This window comes from Meriones unguiculatus, chromosome 10 (assembly GCF_030254825.1).
Source record: "Meriones unguiculatus strain TT.TT164.6M chromosome 10, Bangor_MerUng_6.1, whole genome shotgun sequence".
NCBI classification, from domain to species: domain Eukaryota; kingdom Metazoa; phylum Chordata; class Mammalia; order Rodentia; family Muridae; genus Meriones; species Meriones unguiculatus.
This window is the reverse complement of record NC_083358.1, coordinates 90874376-90894215: the sequence shown is the minus strand read 5'-3', so window position 1 is coordinate 90894215 and position 19840 is coordinate 90874376. Positions and strand designations below refer to the sequence as shown.

General features: G+C 35.6%; 1 pseudogene; it reads left to right on the top strand.

Annotated features, from left to right (window-relative positions):
- LOC110558129 (nucleosome assembly protein 1-like 1) overlaps positions 1-5941 on the top strand; it is a 30745-nt pseudogene extending 24804 nt beyond the window's left edge.
- Positions 5942-19840: the final 13899 nt, after the last annotated feature.

Here is a 19840-nt window from a genome sequence, read left to right as displayed (position 1 = left end):
GTAGTATGATTTAAAAGCCCTTATGTTGTATACCAGGGAATGATATAGTTGATTCATGTAAAAATGCTGTTTCTAGTTTGTTTGAAAAACCTTCATACTGGTTTCTAAAGTGGTTGAACTAATGTACACTCTCACCAACAGTGTATCACAGTCCCTCTTTTGCCACATTTAGACAAGAATCTACTGCCATTTGCATTCTTGATGATGATCATTCTGACGCAGGTGAGATGGAATCCTAAAATAGCTTTCATTTGCATTTGCCGGATAGAGAAGGCTGTTGAGTACTTTGGAAAGTCTTTCTTAGCCATTTACATTTCTCCTTTTGAGAATTTTCTATTCAGTTCTATAACACATGTTTAAAAATCATGTTGTTTATTTCTTGGTGTTTAGTTTTCTGAGTTCAATGTGTACTCTAGACATCAATCCTTTATCAGACAAATATCTGGAAAAGACTTTATTAAATTTTATGCACTTAATACCTGTTTGCTTTGAAGTTTCTCTCACTATAAAGAATGCTTTTAAGTTTCATGATATCCCACTTGTTGAATTTAATGTGCTGTATTCTGGAAGAGCTAAAATTTTCTTCAAAAAAGCCATTGTTCGTGCATAGAAATTGAAGCATGCTCCCTTTTCCCCACTTTGCACTTTCAGGGTATCAGGTCATTTGCTAAAGTCCTTGGTCCATTTGGAGTTTTGTAAAAAGTAAGAGGTATGATTCTAGTATCATTTTTTATTCATGTTGAAATCCAGCTTCCCAGAACCATTGGGTGAATATACTACTTTTTTCCAATGTACATATTTTGGAAAAATTAGATAAAAATAACTTCATTTATGTGGGCTTGTTATATCCAACCTTCAGTTCTGTCCAATTGATTTATGTGCCTATTTTTGTGCCAGTACTATGCTGGATTTAATACCCTTGCTGGAATATAATTTGAAATAATATCTGCTGATTGTTTCTGCAGTACTCCTTGTACTCAGATTTTTGGGGATCTACTTGGTCTTTTGTGCCTCCATACTTATTTTTTTTGAAATATTTTTGTGTTGGTGAAAAATGGCTTTGAGATTTTGAGTGTGATTGCAATGAATATGTAGATAGATTATGATAGGATAGTCATTTTCTGAATATTAGTTTTGCCAATCCATGAGAGCAGTGGATGCCTGTCTTATGTCTTCTGATTCATTGGATAGGTTTATTTCCTGTAATTTTACTTTGTTGTGGTTACTGTGAATAGGATCATTTCCCTGATTTCTTTTTTCAGTCTGTTTGCCATTGGTATAGGAAGGCTATTGGTTTTGTGTGTAATATTTTTGGTATTTAACCACCTTGCTCTAATTACTTAACTGATCAGAGAGTCTTTTGGTGTAAGCTTTAAGATCTCTTACACAGAATTCTATCATCTTCAAACAGGGACATTTTTTAATTTTTATTTTTTATATTAATTACAGTTCATTCACTTTGTATCCCAGTTGTAGCCGCCTCTCTCATTCCCTCCCAATTCCACCCTCGCTCGCTCATCTCCTCCCATGCCCCTCTCCAAGTCCCCTGATAGGGGAGGAGAACCTCCCCTTCCATCTGACCCTCCTCAATCAGGTCTCATCAGGACTGGCTGCATTGTCTTCTTAGGTGGTCTGGCAAGGCTGCTCCCCCATCAGGGAGAGGTGATCAAAGAGGCAGCTTTTGATACTTTTCTTATTTATATTTTTTTTCTGTTGTGATATTGTTCTAGCTAAGATTTCATACACTATATTGGAGATATATGGACAGTGTAGCCATCATTGCCTTTTTCCAAATAGTAAGGGAGCTCTTTGAGGTTTCTCCATTCAGCATGATGTTTCACATATGTTTGTCACATAGAGCTTTTATTATATTGAGATATGTTCCTTCCAATCCTAGTATCTTCCTCACTTCTGCCATCAAGGAAAACTGTATTTTTGTCAAAGCCTTTTTCTGTGTCTAATAAAATGATTATATGATGTCTCTTAGTTTAGTGTTGTGAATGGTAATATTTATTGTTATCATTAAAACATTTCTATTATGGAACTGACTTGTTCATGATGAATGATTTTTTAAATAAGAGCTGGATTTCTGTTTGCCAGTGTTTATGAATTTTTACATCTATGTTCATCAAGGAGAAAAACGTAATTATTTTTTGTTTTGTCTTTATCTTATTTTGCTAGCAATTTAGTATTAGATTTAAAAAGATTTTGATCATTCTCTTCTTCTCTGTTGCATGAAATAATTTTAGAAGAATTTGTGTTAGTTGTTCTTTAATGTTTTGGCAGAATTCTCAAAAAAATCATTTTGTCTTGAGTTTGGTTACTTGGGCTTACTTTTTATTGTTGTTTTAATCTTGTTGTTTATGGATCTGTTTAAATTGTACATTTCATATTGATTTAATTTTGTATATTGTATGCATTTAGGAAATTTTTTCATGTTTTCTAAATTTTTCCAATTTCTTAGAATATTCATTGAAATTATGTCTTTACCATAGTCAGAGTTCTGTTAGCATCTACTGCAATGCCTATCTTGCAATTTTAATTTTATTAATTTCTGTATTCTCCCCTTTTCTTTGAGTCAACTTTTTAAGAGTTTATTCATCTAGTTTATCATTTCAAAGAACTAATTTTTGTTTATTGTTTTTTTATTTCTATATCAGGAATTACATCCCTAATTTTGTGTTGTTGTTTTTTTTCTTCCCATTTACTACTTATGGTTTGGGTTCTTTTTTTCTGAGGCTTTTGGGGTGCTGGAAAGAATGTTTACTCATAGGGGCCTGGGTAGAATGTTCTGTGCATCATTAGGTTGTTACTTTGAGAACTCTCAAACTTTTTGATATAGACACTTCGTAAAATAAACTTTCATCATATGATATCCTCCACTTTGCCCCATAGATTTTGATAAGTTTCATTTTCAGTTTTATTCAATTATAGGAAGTTTTTATTTTCTTCATGATTTCTTCTGTGACAATGTTTTCATTCAATACTGTTTTGTTTATTCTCCATTTTATATACTGTCTAGTCCTTGTTGGTGCTAATATCTAGGTGGTTTTTTGAGACAGAACACAAGATGTTATTTCAAGTTTTCTCTACTTGTTGGGACTTGTTTTTTCCATAGTATATGATCAATTCTGGAGACTGTTCCATGGGCTGCTGAAAAGAATATTTATTCTTCAGTGTCTGGGTAGAATGTTCTGTAAATGTATATCAGGATCATTTGATTTTTTTGGTGTTATTTAACTCTAGCATTTTAACTTGTCACTCCTTAGACAAACGGAATGGTAAGCTGGTCTCCCTTGTGAAGGCTCCAGTGTAGCCTATACCCAGTTTAGTTCAGGCTTCTCGCACATTTACATGTTACACTTTCTGAAAGACTGAATCACTTCTTATTTGGACATAGCCTCAGATCATTGTCATTATTCTAGAGAGTATATGCTCCCTGTGGCTTACGTCCACCTTTCTCTTCAAAGCACATAGCAATGGCCTGAGTCTTTCTACTGGTCCCTCCTGCTTTGCTGAAGTCTCCAAGGGCTGGATGACAGGCAGAGGACAACGACCCCGGCATCAACGCTGTCTTTTATTCTTCTTTCTTACTTTCTGGAGCTGACTTTTCTCTGTCCTTTGACAATATTTTGGGTACAGATAACTGCATGCAAATGAATGTGAAACGTTGTTTTGTGTGATTATAATTTCTACTTGAGAAGAGCAACTACACTTTCTTGTTTATGGTAATCTCGATTTCTTAGTTGTTCCCACGAATAAGTTTAGTTTGTTTGATTGTTTATTATATTCTGGAACTTCCTATTCATACCTCCTGCATTACAACTATTTTTTTTTTTACTTCAAATTTTGTTCATGTACTTTTTTAGTCAGACATTGCTTTTACAACTGACCTAAAATCTGTACAAAGTCCCAATTTATTTCTAATATCAGAGATCAGACCTCTACTCTTGCCTGATGCGTCTAAAACAAAAAGGGGGAACTGTAGAGAGCTGCGCAATGCTATGCCTTAAAGATGGAGCTGGTTTCTGCCTTCCACCTTCCCGATGGTGAGTTCTCTCTGTCACGAACAACTCCACATTTGGCTAAGGCCGAGGATCTGGCTTGCTTCCATGTATGTGGACCTATCTGCATTGCCCCCGTGGCACGCCTGGGTTGGCTACCCAGAGGCTATTTAAGCTGTGGGCTGGCTTTCCCCGGGGTTCGAGGATTGTTCAATGTTCCTGAATAAACTGCATTGAAAAAAATAAAAAAAATAAAAAAATGTTTAATTGCTTTCAATCATTGAAAAATACAGTAAGGAGAGAAGACATGAACTCTCTTGCCTGCTCCTTGATTACTTCTCCCTGGTGGGGCAACCTAGCCAGCCACAGAGGAAGAGGATCCAGGCAGTCCTGATGGGAAATGATAGGCTAGGGTCAGAAGGTAGGGGAGGATGACTTCCCCTATCAGGACTAGGGAAGAAGAGTAGGGGAGGAAGAAGGAGGGAAGGTGGCACCTGGAAGAGATGAAAGAGGTGCTAAACTGGGATACAAAGTATATAAATTATAAAAAATAATAACTCAGTGGCTGGCTCTTTGATCAATTTGATCACCTCCTCCTGGGGGCGGGGGTGCAGCCTTGCCAGTTCACAGAGAAAGAAGATGCAACAATTCTTGATGGGAACTGATAAGCTAGGGTCAGATAGAAGAGGAGGAGGTCCTCCCCTATCAGAAAACTAGGGAAAGGACAGAGAGGGAGAAGAGGGAAGGTGGGTGGGACTAGGAAGAGACAAAGGAGGGAGCTGTAGTGGGATACAACATGAATAAATTATAATAAATAAATACATAAATAAAATTAAATTTAAAAATAAGAACAAAAACAAGAAAAGTATGGACTGGTTCCTCAATGATTATTCCAATACTCTACATATGTAATTCAATAATTTATCTGTAAAATTTGAGGAGATTACTAGCTAATGTGATATTAGTTAATGAAATCGTAACTCTAAAATGTTTATCCATGTTGCTCACAATTTTCCAAACTGCACTCATTTCATTAGGCTCTCTCTCTCTCTCTCTCTCTCTCTCTCTCTCTCTCTCTCTCTCCCTCCCTTTCTCTTTTTGCTTGTATATTTGTGTGACAAGTAAGGTTGATACAATTTATGAACCTACAGAAGAAGAATGTGAAAAAAAAAAAACAAATAAGAAAGATGAAGTTTTGGAGGAGTTGAAAGAAAAGGCCAAGATTGAAGATGAGAAAAAGGATGAAGGAAAAGAAGACTGTAAAGACATTCCTAAATTTTGGTTGAGTTTTTAAGAACATTGATTTGCTCAGTGATATGGTTCAGGAACATGATAAACCTGTTATAAAACACTTGAAAGATGTTAAAGTGCAGTTCTCCGAGGCTGGAGTTTTATCACTTTGAACCCAACTAATATTTCACAAATTAAGTGTTAAGAAAGACTTATAGAATGAGGTCAGAACCACATGGTTCCTTTTCTTTTGATGGATCAGAAATTATGGGTTGTGAAGGGTGCAAGGTAAATTGGAAAAAAGGAAAGAATGTTACTTTAAAAACCTTTAAAAAGAAGGAGAGACACAGGGGTGTGGGACAATTCGTACTGTGACTAAAAGTTTCCACTTCTTTTGCTCCTCCTGAAGTTCCAAAGAATGGAATCGTGCTAAGATCTGGATGCTGGTGCTGCAGCTATACTGGCCACTTCTCATGTGAGTGCATAATTCCAAGATCAGTGTTATACTCTACTAGAGAAGCTATTGAAAATGATGATGATGATGATGATGATGATGATGATGATGATGGTGAAGAAGCTGAGGAGAAGGAGAAGGAAATGAGGAAAGTGTTCCAGACTATTCCAAAGAAAGATCAAAATCTGACAAAGTACTAGCAGCAGTGAAGCAGAATGTCTGGCCTACATCTGCCTACATCTACAAAGGATGAATTTATATACTTTGAACATATTTTGAGCTTTCTGTTGTTTGTTTTCCTAATTTTGCTTTTACAGCCCAAAATAAAATGTCAAACAGTTTCAGCTCTCACAGGATGATATCTCAGGTTGATTGAGGTTCTTGCAGAGAATTAGCATGAGTTCAGAGATGCCTAGTTTTCTATACTGAACAGCTTTGGAGGAGGTAGCATGCATGTGCTTTTTTAAAAGTGGCACGTGATGTGTGATACTTTTTTTTAACAGAAAGGTTGAATTCAATTTACTAGAACTAAATAGTTCAAAACATAACATTACCCCAGGTCCTCATTCTTGTTTATCTTTTGGTGTATAGATTTCAGTCAGTATGTTTATCCCATTTTATAAGTATATGTAAGTGAGTATATGCCATGTGTCCACCATTTGCCTGCAAAGTTCATAATTTCCTTGTTTTTAATTGCTGAGTAGTATTCCATTGTGTAAAAGTACCACAAGATGATCATTCCTCATTTAGAAAGACAAATGGGATGAACATTGGATATAGGAGAAAACAAGTAACAGGACAGGAGCCTACCACAGAGGGCCTCTGAAAGACTCTACCTAGCAATATATCAAAGCAGATACTAAGACTCATAACTAAACCTTTGGCAGAGTGCAGGAAATCATAAGAAAGAAAGGGGAGATAATATGACCTGAGAGGACAGGAGCTCCACAAGGACCAAATATATCTGGGCACAGGGGTCTTTTCTGAGACTGTTTCTCCAACCAAGGACCATGTATGGATATAACCTAGAACCTCTGCTCACATGTTACCCATGGTAGCTCAGTATCCAAGTGGGTACCCTAGTAAGGGGAACAGGGACTATTTCTGACATGAATTCAATGACTGGCTCTTTGACACCCCCCTGAAGGAGGAGCTACCTTGCTAGGCCACAAAGGAGAACTTTGCAGCCAGTCCTGAAGACACCTGATAAACCAGTATCAGATGAAAGGAGAGGAGGTCCCCCTCATCAGTGGACTTGGAAAGAGACAGGGAGGAGATGAGGGAGGGAGGGTGGGATTGGAAGGGAATGAGGGAGTGAGGGAGTGGGATACAGCTGGGATACAAAGTTAATAAACTGTAATTAATATTAAAAAATTTAAAAAAACATAAATTTAAAATACTTAGTGATTTTTGTATAGATTTTTTTCATTTGTTACTTTATCACCATGAATTACCTGCCTTCAATCTTTCTAACCAAGCAACTGAATAAAATTCCAATTTTCCATGAAAAATACAGGTTTGCTCACATGCGAATTGCTGAAAACATTTATGCACATCACTCATTTGACAAACACACATTATGCTTCCTTAGGTGCATCTGAAGCTTTTACAGAAGCATCTTTTCAGCATATTCACTTCCAGTGAGATTCTCTACTTGACAATAAAATTGTGTTGGCTTACATATTGAACACAGCCATTATAATTTAATTGAAATTGAAATTACAGCTATGTTGTATTTGATCATACACTTTATATTAAATCAAATTATAATAGGAAATGGATAGTTCTCTGTTGTTCTTTGAAGTTTTACAGAACAAAAATCATCAGTTCCTAGTGTAATTATGCCAAAGACACCCCAAGGTGATGATACTCAATTATTTATATAATTTGGATAAAATGAATACATGATGTATTCTAGAACTTATTCATATAACAACATAGTGAAAAATCAAAATACTCATCTAAGAAATAAATGTAGTTTATGAAATATAGTGTGGATATATTAAAACTTATAACTTTACAGAGCATATGTTAGTAAAATAACTGAAATATTTTTCACTTAAAAGTAAACTTTTTATTAAACTTCATTGGTAGGACATATATTAACTCTTTCATTTTTCCCCTTTCATTATATGATAATGACCCTACTTCTCTCATGACATGATCCCTTGCTCAGCCATCTCATAAGGAATCAGGCTCTTCCTCCTGGCAGAGCTGCCTGGCCAGGCCACCATGTTAAAGGATGCTCTCAGTTGTGATATATCTTGATGTGCTGGGATGACTATGTGGGGGGCTTCCAATTTCTGAGGAGGAATGGAGGCAGGATACAGGGAAAATGGAAAGAGGGTGGGACAAGAAGGAGCAAAGAAAGGGGACTATAATTGGGATGTAAAGTGAATAAATACATTTTAAAAATATAATCCAGCTGGGATATGAAGTTAATAAACTGTAGCTAATATTAAAAAATATATATATAATCATACACATTGAAATATTTTTCTGATGTTAAGAAAAATGAAAGTGTGACTATATAAGCATACATCACAGCTAAATATATAGGCTTTAAAGCAATAATTATGAGTAAGTTAACCCAAGCTTATAAAGATAAATATCACATATTTTCTTTCGTGTATGGATATTAGCATTAAGTCTTCAGATGTGTGTGTTCAATATGGCAAACCCATCAATGTGAGGAAATTAGCAAGGGGTCATCAGGGGAGGATTTAACGAAGAGCAAATAGAGAACAATCATAGAAAGAGTTAAGGAAAGATAAAGAAAGTGTTAAATGGAGTGAAGCATGAGAAGGAAGATTAGAGAATACAAGGATAGATAACACTAAAAATATACTGAAAACATCATATAGAAATCTAATGCTACAGAAACTTCCTAAGTATATGCATTCACATATTAAAAGAGTTTATGTAGAATTACCCAACAGTGTTCCCACCAGACACCATAGGTCAGTAAATAACAAGCTCATTAACAGGAATTAATTACTTTGGGGAATGTTTGGTCAATAGACCCTGTAGACACTCCCAAACATACAAGTTATTCCCAATATTTGTTTCTACAAAGAACATGGCAGTAAGACCCTATTGATGAGGTCATCACATACTTGAGTCAAAGTACATGGAGAAAAGAAGCTGATAAATCCTGGGGCTGCAATCACTAGTGGCTATCTTTTTTACTGCTGAAATGTTCTATGCTCAACAAAAGGAGAAAAATAACTACCAATTTCACCCAGCTGTGGATCCTGCAAGTTACCACAAATACCTGCATGCAGAATATTCCCACTAGCGCAAAAGTGGCACAAACATTATGATCATAATCGACCACTTTCTGATCAGATTTCATATCAGTCCTACAGTCCTACAATATGGGACAAGAATATGTGACATCATAGGCCTAGGAGAGAAGATATTACTATTAATCTGCTCTGTGTAATAGTAAGCAGAGTCCTGACGATTTGTATTACAATCAATGTGTGCATCGCTCATCTCTTAGGAGAGAAGCTCCTATTTGGAATAGACGTTGATTAACACAGAGAAACACTAGTCAAGGAGCCAGGAATATGGGACTACAGAATGTCCATCCCTAATCAGGACACCTAGATCACAGCTTCTCTTCCCAAGGTTCATTTACAGACAGGGACTGGAAACATTGTAACAGCTGAGAGAAGGGTGTAGATGGAAAAAAATATATATTTGTTCCATATTGTAATGAAACAATGTAGCACATATGAACTCACCACCATGGAACCAGCATGCAAAATGTCCTTGAGTGGAAGCTCAAAGCAGACAGTGTCCAGGCATAAAAAGTGGTGACAAATATGAAGTCCCATCACTAGCTGAGGAACTTTTGCCAACTGATAGCTGCTGAGATATAGAGAATTAGTTTGATTTAAAGATGTGGCGTCTGGTGGGTTAATTACACTCCACATTGTTTCTCAAGCTGTGGGGTCATGACCCTCTGGGGGTTGTATATCAGATATTCTGCATATCAGATATTTGCATTACAAGTCATAATAAGGCTAGCCATCGTGGTGCATGTCCCTAATCCCAGCAGTCTGGGAGATAGGTAAATTGTGAGTTCTAGGCCAGCGTGGTCTACAAAATGCAGGACAGGCAAGGCTACAATGAGAAATCCTGTCTCAAAAAAAAAAAAAAAAAATCAAAACGAACAACAAAAAACAAATAATAACCATAGTAAAATGACTGTTATGAAGTAGCTAGAAAATAATTTGATGGTTGGGGGCCACCACAACACGAGGAACATTTCTAAAGAGTCAAAGCATTAGGAAGGTTGAGAACCACTGCTCCAGTTGATGGACTTACACCCAAGATTGTATGGACAACATCAAATGTAGTTTATGGGTCAGGAAAAACAAAAGACACAAAGTAGATAGGAAGGAGAGAGGATCTGGGAGGAGTTGGGTAAGGAATTGAACAAAATCAAAACACATTGTGTGAAATTATTTAAAAAACTAACAATGGGAATAAAAAATTAACATACAATAGTCTCACTGGAACAATTTATGTACTATTAATAGCATGATTAAAGTTTTAGTTTTTCTTCACTCTTTTCACCAAAATAATTTTTCATTTAATAATATCTTTATATAAAATATTTTAGTAATATTTTACAAAAATTACTACTCACTAATATAGATGTGTCATTTTTATACTGATGTGTGATTGTTTAATGTGATACCTTAGCAGAATAAATTGAGGTCTACAACTATTTAAAGATAAGAAAGGATGACAAAATCAAGAGACAATGAGATGTGTGACTGTATATATTGTAGTATGTAGGGAGTAGAGGAGTCCCTGAATGTATAAAATCCTGAGTGTGTGTTGATCCAAGCCAGCATATCAAGGACTTAGACCCATGAGAACTGGCAAAGCATTCCCTCCCAAGGTGAGATTCAGAGGGATGGTAAAGGTTTCCTCTTGACTATGTGTGGAAGTTGATGTCATATGCAGAAAATGTTCACTGTACATTTTTCACTCTGCATATTTACAGTCCAAGCACTTCTCTCCAAGGAGAATAGTCCTACCAATATTTGCTAAACCTAGCTCCCTGACTCAACTGTATACAATAATACTACGTCTCTGTTCAACTATTTAAAACAAACCTGATTTTCTGAGGTACTGCAACTTCTACAGCATAGAGCCCAACTGACCAAGCTCCACTTTACTGTGTCCTTGTGTTTGTCTTTTCCTCATTCCCATACCCACTCTATGTGGTCAATCCTTAGAACTCTGCAAGAACACAGCAATAGTGAACATGGTCAGAATGTGGTGTGACACTTGTATTCTCAAAATATGGCTATTTCCTTCTCCAAAGTTAACCTGTTGAGCATCTCCATAACTTGCATGTAAAATATGAAAGATGAATAGCTAACAAGGATCAGAAGTTTCTCTACTCATAATGTGTGTCCTTAATCGTTATTCTGTAAACAAACAAAAATTTGAACAGTGTGTACTGAATATGCTATTTGTAAAACTAACTGAAAACTTTTTGGTAAAGATTACTTGCCAACAAGCTACTCAGTCAGAAAAACCAACATATTTAAAATCAAAGGAAAGAATCAGCTATTTATTTGATTAAAAATATTTAAGAAAATACTAGTAAATATTTGTTACTATCAAACTGATAATTCTATTAAAATATTGACAATTTTTTAATTTTAATTTTAATTTTTTATTTTAATCACAGGTCATTCACTTGTATCCCCTCTGTAGCCTCCTCCCTTTTTCACTACCAACCCCACCCTTCCTCCATTATCCCTTCCCTGCCCTCTTCCAAGTCCAATGATAGGGGAGGTACTCCTTCCATTCCATCTGACCCTAGCCTATCAGGTATCTTCAGGACTGGCTGCAATGTCCTTATCTATGGCCTAGCAAGGCTGCTCCTCCCTTGGGGGAAAGGGGAAGATCAACAAGCCAGTTATTGAGTTCATGTTAGAAATAATCCTTGTCCCCCTTACTAGGGAACCCACTTGGATAATGAGCTACCATGGGCTATATCCGAGCAGTGGTTTTAGGTTAGAACCATGCATGGTCCTTTGTTAGAGAAACAGTCTCATAGAAGAACCTTATGCCCTGATATATTTGGTCCGTGTGGAGCTTCTGTCCCCCCTAGGTCATACTAACTCCCCTTTCTTTCACATTAGAAGTAGGAGAAAACAAGTAACAGGACAGGAGCCTACTGCAGAGGGCCTCTGAAAGACTCTACCTAGCAGTATATCAAAGCAGATGCTGAGACTCATAACCAAACCTCCAGCAGAGTGCAGAGAATCATATGAAAATATTGACAATTTTTAATAAATATGGTTAGATACATGGTGGAATAATATTCATATTTATAATTTTTTATCTTTCTCTCCTATCTCATAATAGGGGGTGAAAAGTGGAGGGGGAGATAAAGGATGAGGAAAAAAAAAAGAAGCAACAAAGTAACAAGGCCATCTACAATTCTTGACCCAATTGTCTAATTTTTGAAAGAGTTGTAGAATTAATAGTTATTGAAATAAAGCTAAATTTATTGAAGCCTGTATATGTACACATATATGTGTATATTATGTATACATAAATATATGTTTGTCTATCATATATTAGTTATTTATTTTTCAAACATAATCAACACATTTGAATAAAAAGTTGAAGATGCTGGTTTATTTTGTTTGTTTGTTTGTTTGTTTGTTTTTTGCATTGTTCTGCCAATGAGCAGATGAGTAAGAATATATAGTCCCAATCAATCAAAAGAACCCAGCAGAACTCCACAAATAAACGAAATCACAAAACTACTAAAGAAATTCCAAATTTACCTTAATAAACATCATATAGATAAAAATAACAGGTTATTTGTAAGACAATCCAAGATGGAAGAATTGAGATATGAAAAAAGGAAAAAAAATATAAGTGTATAACAACAGAGAAACCGGAAAAAGAAAAGATGAGCAGATCAACTGTTATGTAGTGTCATGGTCAGACAGTGGCTGCATTCAGAATATATGTATTTGTATGTACATACATATTCCACTCAGTTGAAAATACATTTTGGGGGTTAGCAGGTAGCCTAAAATTAAAAGAAACCTAGCCCTTTGGGAAAAATAATTATTGAGACTATACAGTATTTGAACTCTCCTTAAAAGACAAAAATGGATATACAAAGGAATCAATTCATTATCCGGAAAAAAAAAAATCTCACTTTCAAAACTTCATAAAGCTGACACTCAACAACACATTTAAAGTGCTCTTCTTACCTTGAGGCAACTTGACAAATGCAAACATGATGAAATACGTTGGATGAACTAGAATTGCCATCTCGAATTTTAAGAGAGCTATTTTAGCATTGTCATGTGCTTAAACAAAAGCAAAAGCAATTAGGAGACAGATGCAGATGTTAAATATAGAAGATTCACACCCAAGAAGATATTTTATATAGTCATTAAGTCACTGTATAAGTAAGTTTGACAGGGCTGAGGAAGAACTAGTCAAGCTGAATGCAGGAAATAAATGTACCCAAAAATCTAACACACAGGAAATGAGCCTGGGAAAATTGAACAGCCCCTCAATGTTCTGTGGAATATATGAAGTATGCTTATGTGTAATTGGAGGCAACACAGAAAAGTAAAGGAGTTAAAAGAGAAGAAAACAAGTAAGAAATAACATATCTTCCCTAAGAATTCAATTTAAAGACAATATAACATATTTGAAGTGCTAGGTAAAAGTACAAAAGTCATCAATCTAGAAACTATACCAAACAAAGCACCTACAAAATAAGACTGCAGAGGGGATTCAGCAGTTAGACCCAAGTTCAGTCACAGAAGAAACATGTCAGTCAGATCTAATGAGTTAGGAAAGTTCTCCTTCATATTATATTGGCAGGAAGAGTGTGTAAAAATTGCTGTTATTTCTTCCTTAATCATTTGAAAAAAGAATTCAATGGAGAAGACATCTGAGCCTAATTTTTTCTTCATGTTAACATTTTAAAGATATTTTTTTATTTTAATAGATTAACTTTTTAATATTTGTATCAGTCAGGAAGACTTCAACTTTTCAGTAATTTGTCCCTTTCATTTAAATTAAATGGACATTCCTATTATGTCCTAATTAATATTTTAACAATTAGAGATATGGTATTAAATTTGTCTTTTTATTTCTAATATTGACTAATTTTTATTTTATCTATCTTTTTAATTTTCACACATATACACAGTATATTTTCATCCTAACCACCTCATTACTTTTCTCTAGCTCTTCCTGTATTGCTGTTTTTTGTTTGTTTTATTTTGAACAAAATCACAGGGTTTTTTAATTATTATTATTATTATTATTATTATTATTATTATTATTTAATTTTACCAATGAAGACTTGGGAGCTAGCTGCTGGGGTGAAAACCTGCTAGCTCAGAGAGGCAGAGAAAACACCCAGTTGACCTTCCTCCTCAGGTGAGTCCCAGAAGAAGAAAGCCTCCTTCCCCATGCAATATCAAAACCCCTCAGACTAACTTTCCCTCCCACTTCCTGTGCATCTCTCAATCTATCCTCCTGACTTCACCTTACTCTTTTTTCCCCCTATGCTCACTCCCTGTCAACTGGTTGCTTGCTCCACCTCTTGACCTATGACTGACTTTAGTTAATCCTGTTTACAATATTCAAGCAGAAAGCTCTTAGATTAAAGGTATGTGCTGGGGCAACTAGAAACAATTTTTGTTTTGTTTTGTTTCCCAGTAAACAACACAAATCTTGGGGTTCACAGTGTGATCAATTATTTTGAAAAACTTCTTAAACACAACTGTGTTTCTCCTGACTTCATGTCTTCTTTATTTGCTAAGATTAATTTATTTTTACTTGGGTGGGTTTCTTCTTCAGTATATGTAGGGGCACAATGTGGGTTCGTGGTTCCTGCAGAGACCAGAAGAGAACATCAAATTCCCTGGAAGTAGAACTGCAGACAGTTGGAATGTCCATGCTTATTCTGGGAAATGTGCCCAGGTTCTCTGAGAAGCACTGAGTGCTCTTTAACCAAAAAGCCACCTTCCTGCCCTCATGTTCTCCTTTTGTATTAGTGTTACCATTAATAGCAATGAGTTCAGTGTGTGATGACCACGTTTGTGGGTGTGGGGGAACTCACCAGGATGTTGGCAAGATTCAAGTGGCCACAATTACACAGGAACTTGTCACTTCCTCACTTGCCATCAATTGTCACTTTTCATTTGCTTTTTCTTAACCTTTTTTTTCTGGTCAATTTGCTTCTTTCCTGTAAGTATGAAAACTATCAAATACAGTCACTTTTTGTAGCATGCAGACTAAATGCAAAGATTCAAAACAATCTCCAAGATTTTTGAGAGCTGAAACAAAACAAACACACCTGACCTCATGTGATGGTTCCCAGTCAAAAATTCAAGGATAACAGAAAATTTATTCAGCATTCTCAATGGACCATTTAAAGTTATGTATGTAAAATACACATATGTTTTGTATTAAAATTTGAGCTCAGTTCCACCGGCCTCTCATACACATTCAATTTCCCGCTGGACCAGTAAAATCTAAACTTCAAATGATTATCATTTTCAAAAATTTCATATTAAAATTACTCTGTAGAAAGAACCTGGAAATGTAACTTATATTATTGAGTCAGTTACGTTTCTGAAGAACTTGGGTACAGTGCTTTGAATAGAGTTACTAGTCTCTCTTGTAAGAATTTGTAAATTATTAGCTATTTCAAAGAACATGATTTGGACTGAAAGATAATTTCTATTAAATATGTATCACCGCAATGCACCCAGTTTGGATGAGACTGGATAAGCTAGGGTCAGATGGAAGGGGAGGAGGACCTCCCCTGTCTTGGAGAGGGGCATAAGAGGAGATGAGGGAGGGAGGGTAGAGTTGGACGGGAACGAAAGAGGGGGCTACAGCTGGGATACAAAGTGAATAAACTGTAATTAATATAAAAAATAAAAATTTAATAAAAACAATATGTATCACCATGGATAGATTTCTATTCTATTTTTTATTCTTCCTGTGTTTTTATCCAAGCTTTCACTAGCTTCTATAGGTTGGAATGGAGAATATCAATATTTAACAATTGTTTCTGATGCATGAATTTTATTCCTAAAAACATTGTCCATGTGCATGATCTAATATGAATCTTCCTTGTTAATATTATAAGAAAATCTTCCCCATTGTTTCAGCCTTTGACACATGGGTTATTTTGAACCATATTTCTTTTATTCCAAGATGTAGGGCACAAAATTATTTCATCTATGTAACTTCACTAAGGTTAGAGAAGGGTTTTTGACTGCTCAGATACTCTTCATGACGTACTAATATGATCCGTGTGGGTAAAGAAATTATATACATAGACTTGACAATAATATAGTATTCAATATTGTTGCTGTATATCTAACTTCTCTGGATCTTCGGATTGTGGCTGAGTTATCATTTATTTAATGACTAATATCCACATATAAGTGAATACATACCATATTTATTTTTCTGGGTCTGGGTTACCACACTCAGGATGATTTTTTTTCCCACTTCTGTCCATTTGCCTGCAGTTTTCATGTCTTTTTTTTTAACAGCTGCGTAATACTTAATGGTGTAAACGTGCTACACTTTCTTTATCCATTCTGTTGGGGGACATATAAGTTGTTTTTAATTTGTGTCTATTATGAATAGAGCAGCAATGAACATAGCTGAAAAAGTATTCTTCTGGTAGTATGGAGTTTTCTTTGGGCATGTGCCAAGAGTAATATAACTAAATCTTTTTTTTTTTTTACTTTTTTATTTAACTTTTATTAATTACACTTTATTCATTTTGCATCCCCCCATAAGCCCCTCCCTCCTTCCCTCCCGACCCCACCTTCCCCCCTTTCTGCATGCATGCCCCTCCCCATGTTCACTGATTGGCGAGGTCCTCCTCTCCTTCTTTCTGATCTTAGTCTATCAGTTCTCATCAGAAGTGGCTGCATTGTCAGGGTTCTAGGTTATCTCCATGAATAGTCCTTGGTTGGAGTATGAGTCTCTGGGAAGTCCCTGTGTTCAAATTTTCTTGTTCTGTTGCTCTCCTTGTGGAGTTCCTGTCCTCTCCAGCTCTTACTATTTCCCACTCCTTACATAAAATTCCATTCACTCTCCCTGTCAGTTGGCCATCAGGCTCAGCATCTGCTTTCACAGTTTGCATGGCAGAGGCTTTCAGAGGCCCTCTGTGGCAGGTTCCTAGGTTTTTTCCTGTTTTCTTCTTCTGGCTTTCAGAAGCCCTTTGTAGCAGGTTCCTAAGTTGTTTCCTGTTTCTTCTGATGTCCATCCTCTTTGCCTTTCAAGATGGGGATTGAACATTTTAGTTAGGGTCCTCTGTTTTGCTTAGTGTGTTTAGATGTACAAATTTTAGTGGGTTGATTCTATGTTATGTGTCTATATGAGTGAGTATATACTGTGAGTGTCTTTTTGCTTCTGGGACAACTCACTCAGGATGATCCTTTCCAGGTCCCACCATTTACCTGCAAATTTCATGATTTCCTTATTTTTCATTGCTGAGTAATATTCCATTGTATAGATGTACCACAGTTTCTGCATCCATTCTTCAGTTGAGGGGCATCTGGGCTGTTTCCAGCTTCTGGCTATTACAAATAAAGCTGCTACAAACGTGGTTGAGCAAATGTCCTTTTTGTGTACTTGAGCCTCTTTTGGGTATATGCCTAGGAGTGGTATGGCTGGATCTTGAGGAAGCGCTATTCCTAGTTGTCTGAGAAAGTGCCAGATTGATTTCCAGAGTGGTTGTACAAGTTTGCCCTCCCATGAGCAATGGATGAGTGTTCCATTTATTCCACAGCCTCACAAGTCTGAGCTGTCTCTTATGTTATTGACCTTAGCTACCCTGAGAGGTGTAAGAGTTAATTTATATGTTGATCGAATCTTTCTAAAGTTTGTCAGTGTTTCCTGAATAGACCATCCTATCTTAAAATCTTACTAATATAAAAAGAAAATAATTTTAATTTCAAGGAATATTTTATATAAATATTTTAACATATAGTATTTTATAAATATTATAAAGTAGTCTTTATAATACTTATATACATCAACACTAAGTTCAAGCGAAATGTAGAAGGTGGGTACAATTATCTTTATCCTTTACTTATGTGGAATATCTTCAAAACACAAATTTCTTGGCTCAGTTTCTCTCTCATATTATACAATACCCATGTTCCTCCTTGACGTTTGCTCTGGTCAGTTTTTATGAAAAGTATTAAAACATATAATACACAAACACTAAATCTTCATTGCCAATATCTCCAAAACAAAATGTTTTGAAACATAACAGTTATGTAATTGATGATCAAGTCATAGCATAATGGAACATAACATGAATTAACTCCTTAGGAGTCCACATACTCATGCTTGCTTGAGTCCTTTATTTTCTATGATGATAATTTCATAGTTTTTTTTCTTTCTTTTTTGCTTTTACTGTTGTTGTGTTTTTTTTTTTTTGTGGGAAAGAACATGTTTCTGGAATCACCTTTATACTTATTTGCAGAAATTCTTGTGTGACACTCTGCATGCTTGTGTGTGTGTGTGTGTGTGTTTCCTATGAATTTCCCCGTTCCATTACTAATTAATGTACTCTTGAGCTACAAGGTAAAACTAATATTTCCTCTTATTGCTATGTACACACTTACCTTACTCTCAGCCTCTCCTTATAATGTATTTTAAAAAGCATATTTCTTCATCCAAAAATCCCAATAATGTCCTAAAGAAAATAAAATTTATGTGTTATGTTTTTCTTTGAAAATTTGTTCAAATAAGAGGAAATGTTTAAAAATAGTAGCATAGAAAAAAATCATTGATTTTTAATTGTGAAGCTATGCCTGAGATTCCATTGATGATGATGTTTATGTAGAATAAAGAATGCATTTTAAAATGAAACATTTATATTCACCAAATTCAAAGTTTCATTGATTTTATTTTTCAGTATTCAATGTTCTTTGGCAAAAAAAAATCGTTAATGGTAAATTTACACAGTTATACCTAACTCGTGTATACATTAGACATTATTATTTAAGTGAAGATAGCATGCGATTTGGAAGACTTATGTTGTATTCTAATTCCTTCTCTCATTGGCCATACCATCCTGAATTGGAAAAGTTGAGTGCTTATTTAAAAAAAAAGAAAAAAAAAAACTTTCTTCAAACGAACAAATTTAAGTTTCCCTGACTCATAGGTTTTTGATGAGATGTAAGTGCAATAAATTATTCAATTATTAATATTTTCCTTAGTGGCCACTTTGGTTAGTACAGTGATGGCTGCAGGAAGAGATGAAAAATATCTAGTTCTTGATATTAAAGTATTCCAGGGCTAGTGAGTGAAATGGAGGTTCAGATCCATGATTACCAATACAGGTGCTGTGAGTCACAGAGAAACAGGCACCATATGCAGAGATGAGGCTGTATTCAAAATCTGAAAGGCGGACTTGCTGGAGAGATGTCTCCAGGGTTCAGAGCACTGGCTGTTCTTACAAAGGACCTTGGTTTGATTCTCAGCACTCACATGGTCTTCTGTAACTCCAATTCCAGGGGATGTGCATACGTGCAGGCATAACACCAATGTACATAAAATCTAAAAAATCAGTAAATCTTTTTTAAAAATCTGAAAGAAATGGGGAGTGAACTGGAATGTGAAAGCAAATGCAGAACATAAGAAAAAATTAAAACAAGGTCCTGTTCATGGTAATGCCTACGGAGAAGAGTACATAGTGTTTGCGAAGAGTTACAGGTAAATCAGTGCTGTTGAAATATGTTCATCTAACAGTGAAGTTATTTCTAGGGAGACCTGAGCCTACACACATAACCTGTGTGTCACGCTAAGGGACTTAAATTTTTGTCATCGAGTCAATGGCGAGCCACGAAAGGATTTCTGAAAAATCAGTTTTGCATTTTGAAAGGATCTTTGCATTCTTATTAAACACTCAGCTGTGATTATATAAATGATCATTTCTTTGCTGAACCTGAATTCATGGATTTGTGGAGATTAAAGTTAATTAGAAAAAAGACCCATAGCATAGACTCATTAACCTAAAAACTTTCCAGTCCACATTTCTATCTTCTGACTAAATACTAAAGGACTGGGCATTAAACCCTATGAACCA